The sequence below is a fragment of the Sciurus carolinensis genome, chromosome 9 (assembly GCF_902686445.1).
Source record: "Sciurus carolinensis chromosome 9, mSciCar1.2, whole genome shotgun sequence".
Taxonomy (NCBI): domain Eukaryota; kingdom Metazoa; phylum Chordata; class Mammalia; order Rodentia; family Sciuridae; genus Sciurus; species Sciurus carolinensis.
Genome location: NC_062221.1, coordinates 40,234,128 through 40,258,877, shown reverse-complemented (window position 1 = coordinate 40,258,877; position 24,750 = coordinate 40,234,128). Strand labels below are relative to the sequence as shown.

General features: G+C 36.7%; 1 protein-coding gene and 1 long non-coding RNA gene across 12 annotated transcripts in view; one reads left to right on the top strand and one right to left on the bottom strand.

The window, feature by feature from the left end:
* The window catches only part of Mecom (MDS1 and EVI1 complex locus), a 530,147-nt gene that overhangs the window by 361,970 nt on the left and 143,427 nt on the right, over window positions 1–24,750 (top strand). The gene's annotated exons all lie outside the window — the stretch shown is intronic.
* Window positions 1,476–23,260, bottom strand: LOC124992925 (uncharacterized). Its single transcript, XR_007110215.1, has 3 exons — window positions 23,053–23,260; window positions 5,573–5,698; window positions 1,476–1,695 (listed from the first exon to the last, which is right to left on the bottom strand). It is a non-coding gene; the product is annotated as an uncharacterized LOC124992925 (long non-coding RNA).

The following is a 24,750-nucleotide window of genomic DNA, read 5'->3' as shown; positions in this document are numbered from 1 at the left end:
TTAATAACAGATTCTTTAAATAGGAGAGTAAAATGCAATCACAGAAGTCTTTTCTCCCTGCCTCTCAGGATCATAGAATTGGCTTGTTCTTATTTCTATAGCCCCTCCAACCCCTGGCAAAACAGCATGCAAACAGTAGGTGATGAATAGCTACAGATTGATTTATATACCCTTGCAGAATTGATGTGCTCTGCAAAAGTGGACTATGGTAGAAACTGTTCTTCTGTTGTCTTACTACTATACCCCAAAAGTATACAGGAAGGAATGGAAAATATGAAGACCAGGAAAAGGAGACTCTTTTTCAGAAAAAAATGCAACATTGTTTCAACTATTTTGATTCCAACTTTGACCCAAATATGTCCAAAATAGGCTAATGGTCTATCACGTAAGTCCAATAGACAGTCTGGCTGGGGTTAATGTCTTTCCCTACTGCCCATCTCCTAAGCCCAATAGGTCCTTTTCAAAATGGAGCTAGAAGCAAGCAAGGACAGCTCTTTCCTGCCTCCATTCACCTGTCCTCCTTACAGTGTCTGAGATTGGGCTCAAATGTTTTCTGTTAGTGGTGTTTCTAAAACCATAACTTGCTATTGAAACTTGTTTAAGCTTTTATCTGCTGATTTTTGTGTTCTAGGGTTTGTAACTTCTTGTCCCTCTTATTTATTTTTTATTTTAAAATGCACCAATGTGATATCGGGTTTTTTTTTTTCTTTTTTATATGAGTATTTAAGAATGATATTGGGGAGTACAATGAGCAGTTTGAAATGAAATGAATTCTGTTTCCTTGAGATCATCTGGCATACTGCTCTTAGTTTACAGAGAAGAGAATGGAGGCCATGAGATGTAAAGAGAGCTTTTTAAAGTCTGTACAGCTCATGATAGGGCAAGGACCAGAAACCAGACTTTAAGCCAGCTGTTTTCCACTTTCCTAGTATATCTTTGTAAGTAACAGAGACCCTCCCCCAAAACAGTGGCTTAAAATTTAAAAGAAGTCTGAAGGTTGGCCCAGTTGGCTGGTAGAGCAGCCCCATGTCATTAGGAACCCTGGAATCTTCTGGCTTCCTGCTGTATTATCATTAGGTGTGACCTTCAAACACATGTTCTCAAGATGGTTGCTAATTGCCAGACATCCTGAGTGCTAAAGAAATAGGTTAAGAACGTTCTTCAGCCATTAATCAGCCACCTTTGAACTGCTTTTCTGAGCCCCCACCCAGTGATTAACTGCTTATATCTAATTGAACAGAACTGGCCCAACTGCAAGGCATGCTGGGAAACAGTCTATTCTTGCCCCACCCCCTTTCTTCTAGTTTTTTTCTTTTTTCCTCTAATACCCTGAATAAAACTGGATCCATTAGCAGGTTTTTTTTTTTTTTAGGAATTATTATTGGGTAGGCAGCATCTTGTCTCTGCACCTTTATCAATATTAAGAAATTACTTGTAGAGATTGAAAGCACAATGTTTTTCAGTATTCTTTCTTTAATAATATTTCTCAAATTGCCAATATGAAAGCCCATGTATAATATGGGGCCACAAATGCAGGTTGCCTCATATGAGCAAAACAATGGAGGAAAACTTGAATGCTGTTGTCTCGGAAGTGTGTGCTGGTTCTCCATGTTTAGTGAGGTACTGGTTCCATTGTGTCCATTGACTTGATGTGAGCACCAGAATGAATGCTGATGATGATTTCATCGAGGTGTGCTTTGTAGATAATAAGAAAAACCATTTAAATATTTAGAAGTAAATAGAAAATATTTTGCCCTGCATGTTTAATGGAGAGTTTTCAGAAACCTGAAATTGAAACCCCTGTGAAGTAATTTAAGACTCTGACTAAAAGTGACACAATTACTGAGGTCCTATAAGGAGAGGTCAATGTACTCACATGTAACTTCACAAACAGATGCATTCATGGGCACTGGTGAGGAGGATTCATTTGCCAATCTTTCATCAGTCATGAGATTTATGGCACTATCTGGCTATGAATTTGTCTCTTACTAAGGTTGATTTCTGTCCATTCCTTTTATTTGTATTTATTTCAAGGTAAGATAATTATTTGGAGTAAGAAATTACCAAAGTGAAAATCCTTGTTGATGTTTGACCGGCAGCCATGCTACCTGGTAACTAATGCACTCTGTATAGTTTTTGTTCTTGGCAGTATACAGTTTAGAGACCTTGGAAGACTTCAAGAAGCAATAATCCCAGAAGACTTCCATACCTAGAAATCCATTAAGGCCACTCTGTCCACTAAGTGACAAATGGCTTCTCAATTCCTTTGACTCATTCCTCCTTAGCCAGTGACTCCCCAAGTAGTACCCCAGGATGGATAGGGAGGTCCTGGTAAGGGGAGAGGACCGTAGAGAATTAGCATCAGATATGTCACTGGGTCTGTGGAGGAAAATGTATCAGTCCTGGGAGCAGACCCCATTCTCTCATCCTCCCGTGGTGCTTTCCTAAAGTATTTGACTTATGTGGATTTTTCGCTTGCTATTTTATTCTTCTGCTTGTATCGCATCGCATTCAGGGCTGGCCAAGGGCCTAAAGGGTTCCTGGTCTCTGATGTCACACACCCTTTCTCTCCAGATTTTGAACATGAAAAGAACCTCACAGCAAGACTTGTCAACCTGAATCTTTGAGTAATTGCTTCTGGGTCAAATTCCAAACTTATCTTTTTTGAAAACTGGATCATTTGGACAATAATAGATAGAGATGATAATATTAATATTTATAAATTATGAAGGTTAAATGTACTTTACCAAATGATTATTGCACATCCTTGCTATAAGGCAAGGAAGGATATTGTGAACATACTGATTTTTTATGTAACAAGACTTCTTTGGAACCCATCTCTGCGACCTGCAGGGCATGGACAGCCCTTGGTCTGGATTCCATCGAGCCTGCCTGCCACGTCTTATCAGTGCAGAGCTCTATGAAGAAGGTCCTGTATTAGCCACAACATGACCTGCATGGCCAGGATCAGCCCTAGCAATTATCCACTGATGGAGAAATGATTTAGAATGAACAGCTTCAGGATGCCATTATTTACCATGTATCATAGCCCAGGATAAAGCTTAAAGAAAAAAATCTTCCTCCAAATTGGGGTTGATTTATATATCAAGATTATTGGCAAGTGAGCTTTCTCTAACTTTTTTGGATTTTGCCCCTGCTTAAGTAGATCCTAAATGGTAGAAATCCTGACAGTTCTAGCTCCTGACTAGTGTAACTACTCAGAGCAACAGTTAGCCCTGAGCACAGTCCCCAGCCAGGCTTCTGGCAGGAGTCCATGGGAATAATCTCTTTCTCTTGGCAGCAGCCTGAACAGTGGTTTGTGGAAAGACCTGCTGTTGGTTGGCAGGGTGAGGGTGGGTCTCTATAGTACATTAAGTTTAATGCTCTCTCTTTATGTAGAGAGTTTGAGAAACTTGTGTGAAATAAATAAATGAGAATTATATGTGGTTATTTGGACTTTGTATTTAAAGCAGAGATATACATCAAAATAAGAAGAAATGAGATGAAGTAAGAGAAATGACCCCTGATTATCTGTGTTTTCTAGGGTAAGATACCTAACCTCTCTGGGTCTGCTTCCTTATCTACTTTACAAAGGTGTTGGATTAAAAGAATTCTAAGGTTCCTTCCTTTTTAACATACTATGCTTCCCTGTGGACTACATGGCTTCAGGAATGTAATCCTATCTTTACCTGGACCTTTACTATTTTTATTTTTTAGTTTGTAGAAATATTATTTCTACAAAGCACTTGTGGCGTGTTGCAACAAAAATACAGACATGCTAACAAGAAAGACAAATAAAATTAGATAAGTATTGAAAAGGAAAAGAGAGAAATTAGTATACCGCTTCCCAGTAGCCAAGGCAAAAAACACCACCCCCAAATTACGGAAAGGAAAATGACACAAAGTACTTATTTCCCCATGTTAGATGTTTGCATCAGATTTTCTAAAGGAATTTGGAAGTTAAGTATATTATAATACGTGGTGTAGTCTACTTAGATTTTAAGTTTTAATTCCAGGGCTATAAATCCCAGACCTAGAATACCTAACATCTAAAACTACCTTGTGTGGAAGTTATCATATTCCTATTTAATCTATTAATTGATATCAGAGTTTATTTTCTTATCTGTAAATTTAGTTTTACTTTTGCCCCGGGGAATAGTTTTTTTTTTTTTTTTTTTTATCCCCACATGGAATAAAAAATAGTTTTCATTTGTTATCTATTGATATATCAGGTAATTTGAAATAACAAAAGGAAGTAAAAATAATTTTACTTAGTAAGGTTTTCATTCAGGATTTAGGGCTTATATTTTCCCTATGTCCCCAATTCCTTTATGTTAAAACAGAGGGGAAGACTTTGCTATGTAAATAACAGGTCCTTACTTTTAGTTATTATGAACAATCATTATTAATCTTTGATAGTCTAATTTCTATTTGTTGTGAAACCAGAAACTCACGATTGTATTTAGTATTCACTAGTGAAATCAAGATCCAGAGTTAACATTTCTCCATTCTTTCAACAATTCTATTCATGAGTAAAGAATATGTAAAGGGCTGGGGAGATAGCTTAGTTGGTAGAGTGCTTGCCTTGCAAGCATAAGGCTCTGGGTTCAATCCCCAGTACTACCAAAAAAAAAAAAAAAAAAAAAGGAAAGAATATGTAAAAATAAACTAGTGTGTGCGGGTGTATGTATGTGTGTGTGCTCTCCTCTATGTAATCTCAAGAGAGAGTCACACCTAAGAGTTCCTCTTCTGTCAGTTATCATTGGCAAGATTTAAATACCTTCTATCTTGAGGCAATAGTGAAAATGACTAATGTAAGCTCAGCTCATCATGTAAGGGCAGTCTGTGAGTTTTCTTGTTTGAAGTCAAGGAAAGCACAGGAGGAAGTATTAGGCAAAGAGGCAGCTGAACAGAAGTCAAGGAGTGATCCTGCCCCACTTCTGTTCCCAGTCTGGAAGAGGTGCATCCTGGTGCATCTTTTTTGTATATTTGCTTTGTTTTGTTTTGTTGCTGGGGATTGAACTCAGGGGTGCTTTATGTCTAAGCTACATCCCCAGTCCTTTTTTTTTTTTTTTTAATTTGAGAAAACTTAGCAACATTAAATTGCTGAGCCTGGCCTCAAACTTTTGATCCTACTGCCTTAGCCTCCCAAGTAGCTAGGATTGTAAGTGTGCACCATCATGCCCAGCAAGAATAATAGTTTTCATTATTTACTTATATTTATTTTCTTCTTTATTGAACTCAGGGCCTTGTGCATGCAAAGAAAATGCTCTACCATTGAGCTACATCCCTAGCCCCTGGTGCATCTGTAATACAACTACCTACCTCCGACATAAATGATGTGCCTCTTCATAGCAAAACAAAACAAATTAATTTTTCTGTCACCATATTAATCACAGTAATAAATGTTTTCTGTCTCAACAAACTCATGGCTTAACACAATAGTTTACATCTTGCTTGATGTCTAGTGCTAAAATGGGCTGGAGGAACCAAGGTTTTTTGACTCCATCATTGTTACACCAGGCTTCTAAGCTCACCCCTGAAGGGGGAGAGAATCATGGAAAAGACTTACCTGCTCTGAGTGGTCCACCCTGAACTGACCCATCTCCTTTACTTCTGCTTGTCAAATTCAGCCACAAAAATCTCAGGGCAAGCAGAGCTGGGGAATTAGAAGATTGCATGCAGAAATTCATACGGCCTGGGAAAATAGGAGACTGTGTTTACTTTATAATTGAGAAGCATGGTGTAACAAAGCTGATTGCAAGATAAGTCAAGGAGGGCCTCTTGGAAGAGGCATTTCAGCCAAACCTTTACATCTGAGAGAAGTTTGGCAAGTAAGTGTATTTTAGACACAAAGGCTTATTCTGTTTTGGCAATCAAATAGCAAAATACATGCCAGGATACTGTTAAAGTAAGGAATATTTTTACTACTAAAATAATTATAGTACTTAAATAAAAATAATGTTATTTACTAAATGCTCCAAACCATGGACACTACATCATGAGCATATTGTCTTTTTTTTTCTAATCGGTGGTTAACATGCATTTCTGAGACTGTGACTACTCTCTACATAACGTTGAATATCTCATATGATACTGCGACATGGTGCACAATTAGTCACTAAACACAATTCTTTATGATTGTGTAACCTATTATTGAATAAAAGACAAAGAGAAGTAATTCAGATCTATTAGTTTAAAAAAGTATCTTTGTCTTCTAGAATAACTTTATCTCTTATGATGATATAAGATTACAATTATTTTAATCTTGGCATCTAAAATGTCCAACAGAGGCTGCTTACTTTTACATTATTTATAAGGAAATAACTTCATAGGTAAATTTGTTATGTAATCAGGATTGCAGAGGGGGTGAATAAAGTACTTAGAGAAAAAGTAGTCTATTATCATGGATTGATAGTCATTGTTTCTGTTTTATGTCTTTGGAGTTATTAGAATTAATATCCAATCCATTCACTGAATTCTGACACACAAGTGCCATCTTTTCAACTGTTTTAAATTTTCAGTGACAATATTCATTGACAAGTGACAACTAAATCTGTTTCTTCTGCTTGCATTGAAATTCAGGAGTAAATATTTATCCCCCTCATTTTGCTCAGAAGCTTCTGCATTGACTAACAGAAAAAAAATCTAGATTTTGTTCCAACAAATATACTTCTTGACAAGTGCAGAAACTGAAAGAGGGGAAAACAAAGCTTAATGTATAGCTATGTTAGCAGACTTTGATCATTTTGGAATATGGGCAGTGAATGGAGACTGATAAACCCATGTAGTTCTTTGCCATGAAGGCTACTTTAGCGTGAAGCCAAAAAATGAGAGGGGTAGTCTTACTTCTCGCAGATTTAACCAAGAACAATGACACCATTTGCAACCATGGTGCAGAGCCAAAAAAGAAAAAAAAATCATTGCCTGCATGCCAATGTATGCTCCCTAGAGAATAAATGGAAAATGAGAAACGCCTGCCAGAGATTAAGTTTTATTTCTAATGCAAGCACAAAGCAGACTGATGTCTTTTTAATGAAAATGAACGTATCACAACAGATGAAGTTTATTTGTTAGTTTTAATATGAGTTTTTTTTTTTTTTTTCCAAATCTGGTCACTGAGTATATATTCCTTTTAAAAGATAAATTTTAGAATGCGATGGAGTAAGTGGAGGCAATTTAGGAATCAACATGATTGAAACTTTTAGTGGACTAAATGCCAGGAAATTCAATGACATTCATACATAGACCCAAAACTACTAATACCAAGTAATAAAAAATAAAATAATTAGAAATTAATAAATGCTGGGACTGGGGTTGTGGTTCAGTGGTAGAGCACTTGCCTGGCATGTGTGAGGCACTGGGTTTGATCCTCAGCACTGCATAAAAATAAACAAAATAAAGGTATTGATTCCTTCTACAACTAAAAAGAGAAATTTAAAAAAGAAATTAATAAATGCTTTTGCCATTTTATACCATTATATACACTCATAATTGCTAACATTTAAGTAGTTGCTTTGTATCAGTCGCCTTCTAAGGCTTTATATGCACTAATATATTAATCTGTCAAAAGAACCCATTTTACAGGGGAGGAAACTGGGGCAGAAAGACATAGAATAACTTGCCCAAGATCACACAACCAGTGAGCTGTGGAGTCAGGTTCTTGCCTGCATGGTCAGAATTCTGAGGGTATATTCTCATGCAGCAAATCACCCTGATCTTCACCAACATACTGGATGAATGCTTTCAGTCCCTATGCCCTGGACCTCCGCTGATAAACAGAAAGTATTTTGAGGGAAGAAAACAAGCACAATAATAACAGAACCAAAAACCTAAGCATAGCATTAAATGTTCTCAGGACTGAACTTCATGCCAGTCATACTCGATAACATGATTTGAGTCTGTGTCACTACCTTAAAACATTCAGGAAGAAGAGAAGGAACAATGGAAATTTGTAAAATGGTTGCTATTGGGACAGCCTATGCTGTTTCTCCATGAAAAAGTAACCAGAAATTAAGAAAAACCAGAGAGAGAGAGAGAGAGAGAGAGAGAGAGAGAGAGAGAGAGAGAGAGGAGAGAGAGAGAGAGAGAGAAGAGGAAGGAGGAGGAGGAGGAAAAAGAGGAGGAGGAAGAGAAGGAGGAGAAGGAAGAGGAGGAGGAGGAGACAAAAAGGGAGGGGAGGGAAGAAGCACAGACCCCACTGTTGTTTGTTAAATAGAACACAACTCATTTGGGCAGTTCTTGGTAAAGGGCAGTGTTAGTTATAGTAGCTCATTATTCAAACTTAGAGTTTTATGTATTCATGGTACAGTAGAGAGAGCTTGACATTCAGTTTGTAAAACCCTACATAATATATTGTCAATGTTCAGCCTGTGACCTCAGTCTTATCTGCAACACAGGAATCTAGAAATGACCACTCTATTGGGTTATTTTAAGAGTTAAATGAGATTAGACTGGAGAAAACAGTGTAAATGCATTTTAAACTGAATACAGATAATAGTTTATATTGTTAGCCTTAATTGTGACCTGGGTGTTGGAGTTCTTTAGGGAAGTGGAAGGATGGAATTGCTTTATGACCACATTTCCATTTGTGGCTCTGGATAAGACTGGCTTATTAACATTCTCCATTTACAGAAATAGGGTATGGGTGCATTGAGTTGTTAGAAAGCAAGACTTCTCAAAGTGAGTATTATCTGAAAGGTGAACCATTACCTACAACAACAACAAACCCATCTAAGCCCGCAGGCACAGAAGGGAGCTGAGAGAAGTTCCATGAAAGGAGCAGAAAAAGAGAAGAAAACCCACAGTTTTATGTGACAGATGACTCAGAATTCAGGATGACCACACTAGAGATACTGATATATCTATCCACCTATTTTTGAAGAGTAAAAGGAGATAAGCTTTGGTAAGTTGTCTTAACCTCTCTGAGCTCTAGTGTCCATACTGTAAATAAACAAGGGTTATTATAAGTAAATAAACTCTGATGTCCCTTCTACCACTAAACTTTGGTCTTCGACATCTTTTTATTTTTTATTCTAATATATTTATTATAAGTTTCTGAAATCTACTTTGCTCGTACGACATTACCACTGCTTACAGAGGTGGGTTACCTTCTTGCAGAATGAGATGTAAAGATAGGACTTGTGTCCGGGTATGATCTACAGGTTCTACCTCTAAAGGAAATAGAAGTATTTGTCCACACAATCACAACAGCTCCTCCACAGCTCACTGGTCTTACTTGATGGTTGAGAACAGGCCAAAATGTTATGTGATGGAATGGGAAAAAATGTGCCTGCAGGGGATAAATGTAATTATTCAAGTTTTCTCTGGAGACACAATCACTTTCACCCGCCTTGGGCGAGTTGCTACTACCTCTAAGTTGGAAGAATTAGAGTCTAAAAATTGAGTAAAATTTAGTCTACAGAGAACTGTGGGATTTTCTTCAATGAAGACTTGAATAAAAAATATCAAGATTAAATAGCAGACTAGCCACAGTCCAATACTGTGTAGAATCAACTGTTACACCAATATAAATATAGAGTGGTAACAGGAGATTGATCAACTTTTGTAGAGACTTTCATTCTTTATGCCAGAAATACAAAATTATTCTGGCAGAGGAGAAGGATACACATAATGTTTTCTGGAAGAAACATGCAAATTACCTCATTCTTAAACATTCCCTGGAGGCCATTATTATTTTTTATCCCATTCCCAAGTATTACTCACAAAGTGGAAAGGGATGACCAATTTCTTAAAATGCCTCTGACACTCTTCGGTGTTTATATGTATATTGTAACGCTAACCGAAGGCCAGGTATGTTTACACCAAGCTATTTCTATTTCTCTGACTTTACCCATTCTTCTTCATTTTTTAAACATGGATATCATTTTAATTCAATTTTTAAACCAACTATAACATCTTAAAAAATAAAACTATCGAATTCTCGTTTGGGGGCCACTTGAGTCCTTTTCCTTATGTCTGTTATCTCCGGCTGGCTGTCTTTTTTGGCTGCATGTCCTGAAGCTCTGTCTGCTCAGCTCCAGTTCTGCTGCTCGACTTATTTCAGGACATTCAGCATCTTGACCTCTTGGAAGTTAGGAAATGGTTCTGAGCCTTCCCTACAAGGACTGGGATCCTGGGAAATCACAGCCCTGAGTCTCAGTTTCCATAACATTGAAATTAGGTCTTGGGGGCACGAGAATATAGGGACAGGGAGCCTGGGCACCCTCTCCCATCTGTGCTGCCCCATGGTTCAGGACTTCCTGTACTGAACCTTTTTCTACTGATGACTGAACATATCTGTGAGTCTGGCCAGACCTCAATGCCAACAACCAGCATGCACCATCTCTCTTGGACTTGTTCCATTTTTTGCCAATTTGAAATCTGAACTATTGAATCTGTTTATTTTTATCTTATATTTTCTCAGTAAAAGTCATGGCATTCATACTGGCGAAATCCTTGAAATGACTGTTAAAAAAATTTATCAAAGAGTAAAATCGTATCTTGGTGCTGGAATGTGTAATGTCACAGAATTATCTTTATTTCAGGATGACTTATATATAACCTTGAATTTTAAGTTCAGTAGAACAGGCAATGTATTTGTTTAGAGGGCAGGGCCATTAAAGTCGACTGCTTTTTTTTTTTTTTTTCCTTCTTGTTTGAATTGGATAAAATTGTAATATATCCTTTACGTCACAGTAGCACCCTAGTGGTTATCATATTGCATTAGTTACACGAGTTTTTGGGAACATTATACAGTATATACTGCCTCTAGTAAATACACCAGTCATGCTTACGGTCACACAGTCAGCGCCAGGAAATTTAGGATGACATTCCCTGCAGGTTAGTAATTCTACCCATTATTTATATTGGTTTGATTTGAAACTAGATGAAGCTAAGTATTTTTGAAGACTTTTCTGACAGAATTCTAGAAAAACCAGAGAGTGAATACTTAAAATAAGTTAAATGTCTTTGGATTATTATTTTTTGAGGTCATCTAAATCTTGTCATAATGTCAAATCATAGAGAAAGTGAGAGGAGTTATTCCAAACATAAGATATATATATATGTTTTATCCATTAATCAAAACCTCTTGTTTAAAAAATTTATTTTGGTTGTACACTTAAGGTTCACTCCAGGGAAACAAAATGACCCCAATTCTTTAAAAAAATGGATTAAATATTAGTAATGAGGCTGCGACAGTGGAGCTGAAACAGATGTGGAAATTGTGGAACATCATCTTGGCAGTTGAAGTGGACTCACCAGCTGGATGTCTTCTGAAAGTGGGAATTTATCATGTTTAAGCCACAATACAGAAGTTAGTACTTGAAGATGGTTGTCATAACAGTGCAAGATTTTGATGCAAACATTAGATGGTTGTAATAAACTTGCCCAACGACGTCTGGACTGTCATAACGAATTAAGACCAGATTATTTTGAGCTTCTAAAATAGCATCTTAATTCTAAGGACATTTGAGTATTTCATGCCTTCTAACTTATTTACTTGGGGAAGGAACAAATATAAAAAACTGATCACTGAGACTACACCTGAGCCACACCTTTCTGCTTTGTTCAATAATCTATGCTTACCTTCTCACTGAGAAGGTACCTGTGTCCAGAAAAGGCAACAAAAATACAGAGAATAAGCAAAGTTTCCCAGTTTTGTTTGTTTTCTAATTAGTTTAGGTATGTTAGATGACTAGAAAGGATCGAATGAGCTCCTAATTTATGAAAGAGTCACTACTCAGTTCACTAGGTTAGAGTATTAGTTAAATGAAATACTGGTTGGTTCTGTGTCGCGGACACTCCATGGATATCAGTTTTCTTTTCTCTTCCCGCTTTAACAGTGTGCTTCTCTGCCAGTTACTAAAGTGATTGCAGGCACTGTGAAGGAGTAGCTGTGTGACCTTGGGCAAGCCATCTAGACCTAAAGAAGCTGGATTATTAGGGTTGTCAAATAGGTTTCAGTGCTCATGAATCCTTTCCTTCGATAGACTTGGGATCCTTTGGAATATTTTGGAAACTGGTCTGGCTCCATTCCATAGTGAAATCAGTAGAATGTAAACTTCACAATGACAATAAATTTTGTCATGAAGATGCTCTGTAGCATCTGTTGAATGAATGAATGTCTATCAGCTGAATCAAGTAGAAGAGACACTTGGAACATCTCTTGACTTGAGAATCTAAGATTATGAAGCTAAGCAAAAAGTCAGTTCCCTGCGTTAGGGACCAAATACATTGTGATCCATTGAGGTCTTGCATTCAAGTATTTGATGTGCTAAAATGACTCCTTACATCATAAATCTCAACCTTTATTTTGCTTCCCAAGTACACCTTTTGGGTGTTTACAGATGTTGAGTCTAATATTTTCTACTCACCCCAAAAGGTTATCTCTAACCTCATGGCCATGGGAAATTAGAAGAGAAAATCTCAATTAATAAAAAAATGGCATCACATGGTTGTTGTGAGAAATAACTAATACAAATGGTTTTGATGATTAATTATTTTATTTTTTTGAGATGAAGGTCATACTATGTTGCCCAGGCTGGTCTCAAAACCCTGGGCTCAAGTGATTCTCCTGCCTCAGCCTTCAGAGCACCGAGATTACAGGTGCATACCACTATGTCAGGCCACAAGAAATTCTTGAATATTTTATAGAAATTGTTTGTTGTGTCATTAGTTTTTGGATTGTTATACTATGTCTCATTATTTATACCACTGGATTCAATTCAGTTTAATCATAACTCAGTGAGAATGAAATGAATACAGACCTCAAGCCTAGCTGCATTGAATGAAGGTGGGATTAAAAATATAAAAACAATTAGGGTAGGTCATTTAATTACTCTTTTGTTAGGGTTCCTTTTCTAAATGTGTTTGTGTTGAGTTAACATGTTGACATTAAATTATATTAAACCAATATAGGAATTTTCTTTTTTTTCTGAGAAAAAAATGTTCTGTATTCTGTAAATACATAAATTCAGAAGATAATATGAAGTATATATTGATATATCTCATAAGTGATAAAATTTCTGAATGAAATATGCAATACTATAAGTCCACGTCATCCTACCACAAAAATATGTAACTTTAGTTCCTGGAAATTAATGTATTTTCTATTGGTAGATGTTCCAATTTTTTTAAATGAAGTCTAATAGTTCAAAGAAAAGAAAAAAAAAAGCAACAGTGACTTATTTTGCAGAAGAACTTGCTGAGAATTCCTTTTGTTCCATGCTGAAGAGATGTTTCTTTCTTCTCTCATTGATCAGCATTAGTAAAATTCATTACAGTAGATTTAAATTTTGTCATTCACCATTTAAGTACAGATACATTCAGAAAGACACTTAAAAAAATAGTGCACATTGCTGTGCAGTTACAATTTTCAACCAAATTCAAACCTTTTGGTGTTGGATTAACATATTATGTTCGTGTTCACGTTCATTTATGCTTGGCAGAATTCAACTTCCTGTTGTGGGGCAGCTAAGAACCTCTAGTTTTAAAAAGAGCTAAAAACCTGTAGTTTTAAAAAAGACTCACAAGGCTTTTGAATGTCAAATGGCTCTTAAGAAAAATATTTGATGAGTTAAGTGTAAAAGAATAAGAAACATATGGATCAAATTTCACTGAAAATGCACACGGACTTAAAAATTAAGGGAGAAAGTACTTGGCAAAATGTGGTTTTGGTTTTGCCAAATCCAGAGTTTGAGAATAGATTAAGACATTGTACAAACCCAAACCATACCTGATTTTAGCCATCCGCTAGCCTGCAGTCTACAAAAGCTTGTTGATGAGGCCTTACTTTTTTAAAAGTACTGATGACATCTGCATTTGCCTTGTGGTGTCTTCTGGAGACTCTAAGCCAGTTAGATTGATGAGTTCACTTACTTCCATACTTTAGCAAATAGTTGTGACAAAATATCCAAGTGTAGAATTTTACAAATGAATAAACTGGTCTAAGACTTAATCATATTAATTCAGTGGATGTTATATTTAAATGTGTAAATGGAATATTTATAATATTATAAAGGATTTTTATAAATTGTATATTTTTAATATCAAATTAAAAATTTGAATACTACTATATGTAAATATCTACTGTATAGCAGTAGAAATTTATTGTATTAATTATGTACTTTAGCATATCATAAACTTCCATTTTCTAACCTACTAGAATGCCATTTCTGTTATTCCCTTGGGATACCTAGCATTTCCAACACTTCTTATGATAATCTGATATTCATACCTTCTATGTCCTCTGACACTTAAAACTCATTTTGTGCTGGGGGTGGTGGTGCAGGCCTGTAATCCCAGCAATTTGGGAGGCTGAGGCAGAAGAATTGTGAGTTCAAAGCCAGCCTCAGCAACTAAGCGAGGCCCTATGCAACTCAGCAAGATCTTGTCTCAAAATAAAACATAAAAAGGGCTGGGATGTAGCTCAGCTGTAAAGTGCCCTAGGTTAAATCCCCAGAACCCAAACAAGAAAACACCTCATTTTGTGAAGAATTTCTGTCTGATTTGTGTTATTTGTTAAAGATATCTAGGCTAGTATGTCTAAGCAAATAACTTCAAATGAAAGCTGTTACATGTAAAGATAAATGTTTTACTAAATATTTTAATAGATGGTATTTTAAAATGAATTATTATACCATTTTGTCTGGGGCTATCTCTTTTAAACCTCTTGTATTTGATAAATAGTACAATTTTACATTCAATAAAAACTACTTTAATCCCTACCCTGATCAAGAACAGGTTTATATATTTTCTTAACACCTGAACTTCAATAAAATAATTGTATGTCTAAAAGCCATACAGTAAGTCTAGAATAAATGATATACACAGTTTAGATTGCCTTTCTTCCCCTCTCACTCTTCAAAGATAATGCAGCAGTACATGGGTATTGTCCTTAATTAGAACTCCCCTGAAGCACATACACGCTCCCACAGTTGACAGAGCTCTAAATAAATGAGCACCACTTCACTATGTAAGCAGTGATATGATGTGTCTACATTTTAATTATATACATATTCAAAAGCTCCAATTCTCTCTGTAGTACTATCCACATTTCATGCTGTAGACACTTGGCCAAGACTCCATTCATGTGTCCTACAGGGTTACATATGATGTGGCTCCTCTCCCACTGGGTTACACAGGATATGAGCTGGGTCCTGGCGGCTTCTGAAACAAGAATGAGAGAAGCTCTTGTGGAGTGAATTTAAAGAGAGGGAAAAAGCCTCTCTCTCTGGCACTGAAGTCATTGGAAGTTTGGCATGTCTAACTGGGAGTAGACCTTGGCTCACAGAACTGAGAGATAGCTAAACAAAGATTTGTTCAATTTGATAAACTCCCTGGCTAAAACTGCCTTGCCAACTTTCTTTCTAGAGCAACTTTTCACAGCTGAATTATAAAACCTTGAAATCAAGGGTTCGTAATGGAAATGCTGACAGATCCAACTAACATAAAGTTATACCAACCAAGCATTGCTATCATATTTTATAACTGTTTGAGAAGCTTATAGAAAGGAATGGTGCATTTGCTTCATGGGATCCATTTCCTTTGCTAAAAACTACCAAATGTCCTCATGGTAGGCTCCTTCATGATACTGCATTTTTACTAACTTCCTTTGAGGCTCAAAAGCAACTGTTTCCTCATTCCATATTCTGGATCTGAATTGGATATAAGAGAATTCAGGCCCTGCCACTAATATCTCAGTATTCATTAGATACATGTTTTTGGAAAACTGTTCTACATTTTAAAATTTTCCCAAAGAGGTATTCATAGAGATGAACTTCTTTGTGATTATTGAGCAAATGGAAATTTTATTCTGTTATCAAAATGTCCATTGTGGGTCAGTAAGTGAAAGAAATTTTCAGGGTGTACAACCTTCATTTTAAGGGTGGTATGATCTCTGTATGGACATGTAAATAAAAAGTTGTATTTTTAGTTTTTTTGAATTCATATTCCCATCAATCCCTAAATTTTATTTAGCTGGCTATGTTTCATGCATAATCAAATTGAATTTCATCAAAAATCATGGTTAAAGACCACAGGAATAATTAGGAAATAATTACTCACAGAAATAATAGGCTACAGTGTTACTCATCCTCTACAATAGCTGAGAGTTGACACTTGGATTTCTGAGAACAAGAAGAAGGTTTAAATATAATTTAAATGCTAGAAAAATCTGATGGGTGTAATTTACTCTAATATTCATGAATGAGAAGTGATTACTCCCGGGGCAAAGGAAGGGGGGAAAAAAAACAGCTGGTTGGTGGAACATGTGTCTTTTGTTTTTTCATTTCGTATAAAGGTCTTCACTTGGTATGTAGGTTCCTTAGCAGAAAGGAGAAGTTACAGTTAACAAATTAATGAAAACCAAGTGATGCCTTTGAAGAATTCTTAAGTGAACCTTAACCAATGCCTTGGGCTACATGTTCAATGTGAACAAAAAAATTAAGGTGAACTGGCCACTGCTACTAAGAGTCAATTGACAGAATGCATGGGTCATTAATTTTGTGTCCTTTGTTTTGTCAGTGTGTTTTTGTGAGGCCTGGTAAAGAAAGTAAAACCACTGATGCTGAAAATTGTCTGCTCTGTAGCTCATTTCCCCTCCCAGCATGCACTGACCCAAGGGAGTGGGCTTCAGGTCGCCTGCTCCCATTTCCCTTCCAAATACTCCTGGCTCCTGCAAGTTTGAGAATAGCTCCATGGCATTGGTGATGTGGGTAATTCTTTGCAAGTTTGTGCTTAATCATATGCAGAACCTAAGTACCAATAAAAATGAGATGTCTGCTCACAACATTTTCTTGTATTTTGAAAGTAAATTTTGAAACAGGATTTGCAACCTCAGTTCCATTTAATTATAGGAAGGGAGAGTGTGAAATTTAAATTGGTTGGTTCACCTTAATTCCTTGTCCTTTCATTACCAGGAATTCCTGAGAGCCACCTTCTGGCTTTTTGTACCATGAATGAGTAACACAACCATAAAGTGCCCATAATGCTGGTGTGCTGTGCTAGGGCTCTGTTGGGCTTTAAACTATGTTCTAAGTCATTGTACCCAAATGTTATTACATATCATCAATTCCATAATTCCATATCAATACAATCCAGACTCTATCACATTTTATTACCACATAATTTCATTTAAAAATAGGTTTTTAAGAACCAACGTTTTTAAAAGCTGGTTGCCCTAACAGGCTAGACTTTCAGTTCTCAGAAATGCTGTTCTAGTGCTCAAAGTGGAAAGGGTACAGACAGATTGGTCTGAATAAGAGTAGCTGTACCTCTGCATTGCACAGGGAACCAAGGAAGATTTTCAAATTAGGCAAACAATATTTGTAGGTTTTATTGATTGAATTGTTCATAATAGTCCAGAAATCATAGAATTGTGTGTTATTCTACACTTTTCTGTGGAGAACCGTGTCTGTGTGCTTCCTTTGCAGTGATACTAGGTAATGGCGCTAGATGTTGGGTACAGGGATGATTTGGATGCAGTCAGAAATGGATTGGTGTTATGGTAGTATCTTTCCAATTTGTATAAGTAGTTCTTATTCCTTAGTTTGATGTGGTAGCCAGTTAGGTGTTTTTCATCCATCCATTCATTCATCCATTCATTCACGCACTAATCCAGAGTCTGCCAAGTACATGGTATGTGCTTGGTAAACAAAGGGACATAGATTCATTCCTAGCCTAAGAAATCTCAGATTCCCGGGCTCTCAGACATTTAAATAAATAAGATGCATTGTAGAATATACTAGAAGGTAGGACATTTGGGAGAGAGGGGAAGCCTGGAACACTGCTTACCAATGGGTGACTGAATGAAAAACTGAATGTACTCTTATTAGTTTGGTAGGGCTTCTCTAACAAAGTACCAGACTAGATGGATTAAGTAGCGAAAAGAAGTGCAAGTTCAAGGTGTTGGCAGGCTTTGTAACTCCTCAGGTCTCTCTCCTTGGCTTGACAATTGCCACCTTCTCTTCTGTGTCCTCTCATGTTGTCATTCTCCTATGTGTGCATACCCATGATGTCTCTTCCTGTGTCCCAAGTTCCTCTTCTTATAAGGACACTAGTCGGGTTGGGTTATGGTCTATCCTAATGGCCTCATTTTAACTAATCACTTTAAAAATTTCCTATCTCCAAATATATCCATATTCTGAGGTGTTGGGCATTAGGGCATTAAAGTATTAATTTTGGAAGTACATAATTTAGCTTACAACTTCTGAAAAGGGAGACGAATGGAGAGATGTCAGGAGACAAAAGCCCCAGAACAATGCCTACAAATGCATCCATGAACGTCTTGTGCTATGTATAGAAAGTTAAATTAGAACTTGTGCAAACACAAACAGAGGGACAGATTTAGCAGATTTTTATTGGATTTGATGATTAAACATTTATGCAAATCACTGAAATAGTTTTTGCTGTGTGAGGACACAAGGAAATAGGAAGGTCTTAGAGAACCACAAAATTGCAGAATTTCTATGTTTTCATTAGAGGTTCTGAATTCAGGCTACAAATTTATAATTATCCCCTTACATTCAGGTTAACAGACTTGGAGTGATTTTCCCCAGCTAATACCAATGCAATTCTAGAGATGTTATATATAGTTTAAATTTTGTTTAAAATCCAAAAGGCATACAAAATTTAAAAATAATAACTGATATATTATTTTTACAGGGTGCCAAGTATTATCCTGAGCTCTTATACATATTATCTCATTTAATCTTCACAAGGATCTATGAAGTAGCCATTATAATAATTCTCATTTTAGAGATGAGGACATTGAGCAGCTAGTGATGTAACTGAGCAGAAGTCAACAAGCTTCTGACTCTAAATACCAGTTTAACTGAATTCAACCACATTTAACAAAGTGATTTGGAGAAAAGTACTTTTTGTATTGACACAGTCCTAATTTCCAAAGATTCAGCTTAAATGTAGGTCAGAGAAGTTTTAATTTAAAAAATTTCTCAATATCAAAGCTAGTGAGAGTTCTTGTTGCCTACATTGCTGCAATCTTTAGATATCATTTAAAGAAATAAAACATTTGATCACATTAACACTCCTGTCAATCCAAAATAAATGAAGTGGGTAGATGGGCAGCTATTCTTTTCCCCCTCCAGGGATCTCCTTAATCAGTAGATCATTGCCAGAGAAATGGACACATGCTCCTCAATATTATTTGTATGTCCTGGAGTTGGCGCTTCAACAAAGAATGGTCTCATCTTCTATCGCACAAAGACATGATGGCTTATTCAAAGAGCAAGAGAAATATGGAGCAAATGTGAAAAACATTTGATGAAATACATGACAAGTACATATGCTCTGCCTTGATTAATAAATGAAATTGCTTGATTAACTTTTAGAGAGATGATAGGATTTAACTCATGCCAAAGAGTGATAGTCTTGTGTGCTGAATTTTAGCAAAGTGATCCTGACAGCTGTGGTTTGGGGTGTAAATATGGATTCAACCTCTTTCCTTAGACATCAGGCATCACATATTGGATGCAGGGCTTGGGAAAGACGTGCCAATGTAGTCCTCCTGTCCAGATTGCCAGTCACTTTCCTGGTTCAATTTTGTATTTATGTAGCTTTCAATATGTTCTTTAAGAAGGTGAAATAACTTGTTCAATTGCCTTCATGATCTATCAGAGCAATAACTAATTGTTTATCTGATAATGCTTTTAGAAAAATAGTTCTAATCAACTTTTGTCCAGTGAGACCCCAAACCTTCCCCTAATGATATGTGTTACTTTTGGAAAATATCATATTTTAACAGCATGCTTGCTTATTATGTATAAATCAGAATCAGAGTCAATATCTGAGAATGTTCCATTTACTCCAAAGAGAAATGTTCACTTTTATTTGGAAAAAAAAGTCTTGGCAGACAAGCGGGGAACTACCAGATGGAGGAGGCTGTGCCACATGGATTATAAGTTTTTCCCTCTCTTCTTATTGATGTCTTAAGTTGAACATGTTCCATCTGTCCACTCTCAATAATGAATAGCGACTTTTTTATTGTAAAGGTAACAAATTCCATATAGGGTAAATGAATTCAAGCATATAATGAAATGTGCAAGAGTCAACGCTCTGTGCTGGGTAGATGTTGAGGATTATGTGGGCAAGTGTGGAAATCCAATACAATTTCTGGAGCACAGCATATTTTCACTTGGGGAGGGCATTAGAAAAATTCTCTCTCAAGGCCTCAATTTTGTTCCCTAGGGATTAAAACTATGGATAAATGGTTTGTATGAATTGTTTGAATTTGATTCATTTTTAAGAATTTGTTAGTTCTAGGAAAATAATCATTTAAAACTAATTTTCTAACACATAGAATAAAATATTCCCTATTACATTAGTAAATTATTGAAGAATACTAAGTCACCTTGGTTACATGCTGACTACTATATAATTCCGGTTTGTCAAATATGAAGATAATGTTTTAAATCTTCTTCCTTCATAGCTTTGACCTTTTTGAAGTTAAGTCCTCTAGTTTGAAATATTTTTCTATTTTGTGGCAAGGACAGTGGCATGTCTACATTTAACACTAGTATGGCTATTCTGTGCTTTTCATTAATAATAACATCAATATTTCATTATTGATGCTATTATTACTAATGCCTATATTTTATGATAATAAATATTATTTAAGTTTTGCATATTTTAAATTATTTTGGTGGGACTAAGTCTTTATTCTGTCTCTTGTTAAATGGGTACTCAAAACACTTCCAATGGAAAACCAATAAAGGAGTCATATGATTCTTTTATTGTTTAAGCAGGATTAAAATTTAAGCAGCTGTTTGGCCTGGTTGCTACATATATTTTAAAGCCTTGGTTTTTTTTCTATTTTTTATTTTTGTGAGGGGGTAGGGTTGTTATATTATCAATGAGCTTTGAAATGCTAACTCCTTAAATAGTTTAAGATGCTTAGTTTTAATTTTTGATGTGACAGTCTTGTCTTTCTGTGACTGGATTTGGTATTCTGGTTCCTCTTCCATCTGGAGTTGGAAGTTGCCCTTTCTTTGCTTACAGATAATTGAAGCCAACCAAACTTGTTAAAGTCAAAACCAACAACACCATGCTTTATGACACGCCTCTGAGTTTAGTCACAGACTTAGTAGGTTCTGCAAATGGCACAATTTATGCAGTGGCATGTCAGAAACTTAATGCTGTAATTTTCCTCTTCCTAATGGAGAATTAAGAATCTAAAGGGCCTGAGCTGTTCACATGGACTGAATCCCCACGGCTTGGGTGCAGAGGTCTTGCAAAAATTTAGTAAGTGAGAAGGAGAACAAAGATTCTTAGTTGGAGGGGAAAAAAATTAGATCGCCTGTGGCTGAGAAGCTGAGGGGGACAGGTAGGCACAGTGGGGTGCAGGATAATGAGGCACATGGCAAATCTGATGCACAGATGTTAAGCCAACTGTAGCTCCGGCTCCCAAAGTTGTGCATGCCACAGCACCATGCCTCAGGGCTATGTCTACACCAGAACATTTGGAGCAGTAAACGACGGCAACATTAGGTTCAAATTAATCTATTACTCCAGAGCTGTGAAATGTTGGTTGCTTGTTTCAGAATTACATTGCCTGTGGGTGAAATGTTTTAGGTAGATTTTAATGCATGCTCATGACTTGCTGAGGAGATTAAGAGGAGAAAGGGAAATTAGAACAGTTAGGAGAGTTGTGGAGGGGCACATTTCTGGTTAAAGTATATGAAAAAGTATTACATATTTCACGGGCAGGTCTGGTCTCCTGTTGGCCACCTGCTGGGCTTGAAATATCCCACATCATAATGAAGGCAGGTTTGCAGAAGCCTTGTAAATACTTGAGCCCTGCAATTGAAGAAGGCAGACAAAGGCGGCTTTGGGGTCTCCTGGAGACTTTTGAGGGTTAGGTCTGTCAGGCGGGTGCTCCAAATGAATTTGGTAATTTATTATTCTGCACTTGTTAAGTGGAACATGTAAAATTTTGCATTTAGGTTTTTACCCTCACGAGTTTAAGGGAACTCCTGAGTAACAGGTAGCCTATGACATTTCAGAGCGTATTTCAAAGTCATCTTGCCCTCCTCCCTCTGTCTGTGTCATCTCACTGATATCGACAGGTCTCTTTTCACAAACCTGTGTGGTTTTCAACCCTCTAGTTTTCCAAACTGGAAAAACTCAACCTTGAATTAACCTGTAATTTTTTTTGTTTTGTTTTGTCAATTAAATAGTTTATTCAATCAGGTGGGGGAAGAAACCTGTTTGGAAGTATCTATAAAGAAGTTTTTTTACAATATTGTAGTTTTTCTTATAAAAACACTTAATTGAAATGCCTAAGAGCTGCCCAGCACAAAAGTCAATAAAAACCCTAGAATAGAGTTTATAGGGGTTGTCTATGTACATAATTAAATCCTTCAGGCACTTTAAAACTCTGCAAAATAAATGGTTATGCAAGAATAGCCTGCTGAGAGAAGAAATGCTTGTATCAGCTTTAACCAGCTGCCCTGTGTTCCATGTTTCTGGGTTGGAATGAGAAAGCTATTAGAACACTGGAAGACTGCAAGCCACATACAAATCATCTTTGTTACTGACACTTGGGGGAGTACTTTATAGTGGCTGTCAAGTCCAATACAAAACATGGTTTGTGCCTGAAAAAGTCAAGTGCCATTATTTAAGAAGAAGATGCTAGTGATCCAAATAACTGAACAACATCCAGGATCTTCATTGAGTTTAGCTGCCACAGAAGCAGATTTATTATTGGGTCTGACTTAAGTAAATTAACATGTAGGTTTGCATTCTAGATTTGATGGAATAACAAAGGTTAATTACTTGCAATGATCTATGTGGAACAGGAGTAAAAGGGGAAGAACTGTATTTAGATTTCATTTCACCATTCTTTAGGGAATACCGTTTGAAGAGATGGGATTATTATGGGGGGGCAAAGGAAAGAGTGCTAAGAAAAAGAGGGGGGAAAAGAAAGAAAGCAAGCAGTCTAATGAATGTAACCAATAGAAAAATTGTAGGTTTGTTTCTCTCCCTGGCCCTCAAAGTTATGATAAATGATAGCACAAGGAAAAGATAACCTACCATGAGAGTAGGATCACCAAGGCCAAATACTAAAACTCCCAGCTGACTGGCCCATACACTGCAGCCTCTGTTCGTGTTTATTTTTTCTGCTCACTCTTGGTTTCGTCAATCAGTATGATAGACGATAAGTCCTGACTAGAGCAGCCCGAGTCCTGCTCTCTCACGGTGGGTAGCATGTTGTGGTTGGCGCCGTGCAGTCGGAGGATCGCCCGCATCAGGAGCACCAAGGGGATGAGGCTCGGAGCCGTGTTCCAGCAGCCGGCTCCTTGGAGAATAGCAAGCAGGAGCGTTATCAGCGGAGAGTGTAGTTGCCAAGAAACTGACCACACATTAGTAGCTTTGTTTGGGTAGAGTCTAAGGGGGCTGTAGCTCACAGACTTGAGACACTTTCTGTTAAATCATCCCTGGTTTTAAGTGTTAAAAGAAAAGCTTGTTCAAAAAGAAACCATGGCTGATGGCCGCAGGCAGTCCTGTGACAAGAATCCTCCTCGGAGTCAGGAATTTGTGGAGTTCACTGTGCTGAGGTGCAAATGAACATCAATTAAAAAAAGAAAAGAAGGAAGAAGACTCCTCTCTTAGTCTACCATTTATTTCTAAATAAACTATCTCCTAACGTGCAAAACGGCATTCAAAATGCCTTGAAAAGCAATTTGTAAACACAATGGGAGCTTTAGTTAGCTGGTGACATATGAAACACTGTCAGTTAGCCAACAGCTCATCAGATAAATGGAATTTCCTGAATGCTCTTCACAGATCACTAATGTTTATCTGCTCTCTCAGCACTAATACTTTTTACATTTCATCCTAGGAGAAGATTTTTGCTTTATTTTGGGCATCATCGGAAACTTTTAGAAAATTTTCAGGATCACTAATTTTTTTTTTTTTTTTTTTTTGGAACTCGTTTTGTAGAAGCTCAGTGACTATTAAAAAAAAATCAAGACTAGGAGCCAAAGTGAAATTCTTTTGATATCTTGTGATGCAACATTGGTCAAACATTTCCTGTTCAACATTTTTTTCCTGGGTATTAGTAGTTCCTTTCTTAAGAACAAATGCCTCAGAGATCTAGAGCTCTCTAATTTTGTAAGAAATTTCAAATAAGTGATCTACACATCTTCTTCCAAAGCAATGCTTGATAGCAAGAATAAGGTAAACTGACAGTTCTCTTTGTGTAGATAATTCCCTCCCCACCCCCATTTTAGAAGTTTCACTAATGTGTAAAGGAATGTTTCCTCTTCCTTTAAGGTACATTCTGCAAACAAAATGAGCACTTTCTGATTCTAACTCTTTATACCTGGTCTTGCTACTTATAACTGCTGATGTATGTTAAGGTGAAACTTAACACGGGAATATTAGTTTTATTTCAGTTAATTATGTTACTAAGAGCCCATGAACCCTAAGATTTAGGGTTGGTCTGTTTCTAGTTATGCTGCCAAGGTTTTTCCTTGATGGAGGGGGTCTGTTTCATTCTATTTGGCCTCTCCACCTTTGTAACCCCTGGTTTCCTCTTTTCCTGAATCACAAGTTTACGTTCTCCCCTTCTGTGAGAAGATTGAATGCTTATTCAACTCCTAAATGACTATGGTCACAAAATATCAACAGTGATTTTTAATAGATCTTTGCCTATCAAAATATTGTTGCTGAATAATAGGGTAAAGGTAGTCGTGGTTGCTGATAGGAAGGAATCTGACTATTAATAAA